General features: G+C 39.1%; 1 long non-coding RNA gene across 1 annotated transcript; it reads right to left on the reverse strand.

The window, feature by feature from the left end:
- Nucleotides 1-437: 437 nt before the first annotated feature.
- On the reverse strand, nucleotides 438-2,872 carry LOC147073049 (uncharacterized). Its single transcript, XR_015070495.1, has 3 exons — nucleotides 2,747-2,872; nucleotides 2,240-2,371; nucleotides 438-513 (listed from the first exon to the last, which is right to left on the reverse strand). It is a non-coding gene; the product is annotated as an uncharacterized LOC147073049 (long non-coding RNA).
- Nucleotides 2,873-3,970: the final 1,098 nt, after the last annotated feature.

The following is a 3,970-nucleotide window of genomic DNA, read 5'->3' on the forward strand; positions in this document are numbered from 1 at the left end:
TCGCCACTACAAATGGACTTTAGTTCGAAAAACTGATTGCTTTAGTTGATTTCTAAAAATTGACCTGACAATTATTGGCCTCCTCCAAGGTCATGCGATTTGATATATCTGGATTATATCCTGTAAAACTTCGTGGAGTCATTGGTTTATGCTGATAAACCCGATGGAAACCAATATTGTTCGCGATATACAACCACCAGTGCTCGAATAAGTGACATCCAAATTGGGTGACCTTAATTTTCTTCGTTGAGAAACACTGCGGTGACCATATTAATTTTAATCCAATGTAGATATCGATGTTTCGAATATAAAAAAAATGTTTAAAAGTTGTGTTATTAGTGAACCTGTAAATGAACGTACCTGGTCTACTGGGCTGTATTGTCGATCGGAGGAGCCGGGTTGAGGATTCTCATTATTGATTTGGCGAATTGCATCGTCAACAAATTCTTGTTTGATGATGACACCCTCATTATCATTCTCCGACCTTATATTGATCAGGCTGTCTTCACACTCCTGAAAATAACAACATGAATAATAATATGATGTAACAGTATCACCATTATGATCAGCCAGAGTCAATCCATTCCGGGATAAGACCTGCCACAGCTGCATCCTCGGCTTTCAGTGGCCACCAATGTACGACTGCATTTGGCAAGTGTATGTATACTCACCGAAAGACATTCCAGCTAACTGCAGCACATTGCGTACTTTATACTGCCTTTTTGTAAATATATAGCACATTGAGATCTATAGGGTTGTAACTGCAAATCACGTCATGATCTTGAGTAATTGACACAGCGAGGCATACATAGGTGTATGTTGGGTATCACGCGAAAGGACCGTAAGAGAAACGAATGGGTTAGGAAGCAAACAGGAGAACGCGATGTAATGGACGTTGCCAAACAGCTGAAATGGAGATGGGCAGGGCACATTGCTCGCCGAAAAGACGGCCGCTGGACAAATGCTGTCATTTAGTGGTACCCAAGGGTCACGAAACGGCCACAGGGTAACCCTAAAAGCCGCTGGATTGACGAACTGGTAAAGTTCGGCGAAAATACGTGGCAGCGGATGACATAGGACCGAGAGAGTTGGAGGAAGGTTGGCGGGGCCTTCATCCAGCAGTGGATGATGATGATCATCAAATGTACCAGTGGGTGATCAATCCATTCTCAAGATTCGACGGTACACACCTGGCATTAACAGAGGAGGACATTTGAATAGATCTAAAAACGATCCTGAGCAAAAAGCCTCATTTTCTGAGCTAGAGTTGTCAGCATTTAAGATATCGTTTTGGCGTCAATATCGTCAATTAGCTACAGCAGCCATTTAATCTCTGTTGCCGTTTGGATCGTCGTATCTTTGCGAAATTGGTTTTACAGCACTCGTGGAAATGAAATCGTAAAACGAGAACAGTTACAAATGGTATATGTGGAGTTTGTGTGTTTGTTTATCTAATTTAGAGCCGCATATTACCGAATTCTTTCTAAAATACAGTTGCCCTTTTCTCACTAAAAAAATTATTACCACCTGCGTACATATATGTTCATAAAAAATTGACCTACACACACTATGATTTCTTTCATTCATATTAATAAGGAACATTTCATTTTTAAGGCATTTTGTGTGCCGCGGTACAAATCCCATTCACGAGTGTGCCGTGAAGTAAAAACGTTTGGCAAACACTGCTGTAGGTACTCACAGCACCGGGATTTATTATGCAACAAATTAATTTGACCCACTTAATCAGACATATTAATGAATGTCAATAATAAAACACCAATGTACTAATAAAAATAACAGGCAGTCTTTTTCACAAATCTAGAATCCTAAAACAAGGCACCGAAGGAGTGTAAAATCCAAACAATTGATCGTTACGTTAAATTTATATAAACATTTTCTTACAAAATACAATTTGTATCCAACGATATAATAATAACGGAGACTAATATAAATGATCGCATTTTTTTTTTAGAATTATTAATAACCATGTCCTTGCTTTTTCGTACAAGGTGGTTGTTAGTAATTTTGAACAATCACAAACACCCAGGCTTTGAGAAAAACACATAAATGTTTTTGTCATGACCGGGAATCGAACCCAGGAACTCTCGGGTGGAAGGCGAGCGCCTTACCAACTGCACCACGAGAGCCGCCAGGATCGCATACAAGCATGATGTGAGTTACACAATATTTACATATTTAAAATATTAATGAAATATTGTATAGATAGGTAAGTAGGTACCTGATTTATTGGCTCGCTTTTTGAATATGAGCAGCCAGGTTGCGGATCACTGTCTTCGGAAAATTTATCTTTGAAATCAACTCGGGGAGAATCAATCTCAGTTTTAATACCAACAAGGCTGGTCACAGAGCTCTGAAAAACATGACAGAAGGTATTTTATAATACGTGTTTACACCTATATTATTATTATGCGTTGTGCGCAAACACACGGACGTTTCTGTATGTGACCTATTATCACGGTTCGATACAAACGTTCAATAGTTAAGTTGTCTTCAGACGAATGAAAGTAGTAAGCCAAAGGCCACAGAGACGAAGAACATATAGGTAGGTAGGTACCTAGTCAAATGATCATTGTTAAGTGTCAATACAACGGTGTATAATTTATTACGTCATGTTTCAGTTAGTAAAGTCCAATATGTCGTGCTGTTTTATTTGCATTAGTAAGACACCACTTCAATGAAGAATAAACACAATCTTACAATGATTAATAAGTTTGGAAAACCTAACCTCAATAGTGCTGTTGGCATCGAAAGCATTCTCTTGCTTTATACAAATGTTTGTAACCGGATTGTTTGAATGGATTATTGGCACATCAAACCATTGCTGGACTTCTGTGTCTGATTCAAATCCATCTAGTTCACGTTTTACATCCATCTTAAGAAGTTTAATTGACGCAGAATACCACAATTATGGTACCTAGGTAAGAAGACTGACAGACGTGTCAATAGACAAATGGCTAAAGGTGCGTTCCAGCGATGTTTTCATCCGCGTGACCATAGACAATATAAGTAAAATAATAATCGAAAGCGTAGATAGTAGGTAAACCGGAAACCGTTTAAGATTTGACGTTTGGTTCACTGTTCCTGCGAAAATCAAACCATTCTCTGACCGTCAGAAATGGTTTGGTATGAAACTTCAGACCATCTGAACAGAAGTCAGCTGTTCAGTGAATCGTTTAGCTGCCGAAACCCAATTCATTGGATGGAAGCTTTCGCCTTAATAAGTACATAGATTGTTTACCAACTTACCTACATTGCTCTCAATGAGTAGTTATGTTAATCTATCACACATATTATTATATCCAAACTTTATTTCGTCGCCTTTTAGTGCAACCTTCTCTCTGCACTCTATGGTCAGAATATAGCGCTTGCGCTTGGCTGCATGGAACGCGCAATTTTGGGCGTGGGTGCGGGGACCTAGCTAAATATAGGATAAGCTCAGTTTGGAACGTTTGTTTTGAAATAAATTGTCAAAATGTTCTTGTTATTAGATATAAAACAATGTAGGTGGTTATTTACTTGGTTCACATAATTGTCCAACGACCGGTGTCGTTCGCTTTGAAAACATTATTAGGTAGGTATCTAATCTACATAATGTAGGTACTCTTATTCCTCATCACCGCTCGCATAACATTAAAACCATAACCATATCTTCATATTCGTGTTCCTCGATGTCATCCGCGTCTGAGAGATTTACATGAAGACGAACGCAGCCATTTTTACAGCCAAATACCTACTCGCGCCGATTGAAGCATTTTTTGGTCACTAGCAGCCATTCAGATCCCCCCCTTTTTTCCGGAAACAGGACATAAGCTGTATCTTCTTCTCTTGGCAAGAAATCAACGCATTGAACAATTATAGTCCCCATTCTATTTGATGAAATCCTGCGACGTCAGGAGCGATAACATTATGACGGAGGGAATCCAAACCCGCCGACACCATGTAAACTCAT

Source organism: Rhyacophila brunnea, unplaced genomic scaffold, assembly GCF_057557595.1.
Source record: "Rhyacophila brunnea isolate RB1 unplaced genomic scaffold, BYU_Rbru_1.0 scaffold_185, whole genome shotgun sequence".
In the NCBI taxonomy this organism is placed as follows: domain Eukaryota; kingdom Metazoa; phylum Arthropoda; class Insecta; order Trichoptera; family Rhyacophilidae; genus Rhyacophila; species Rhyacophila brunnea.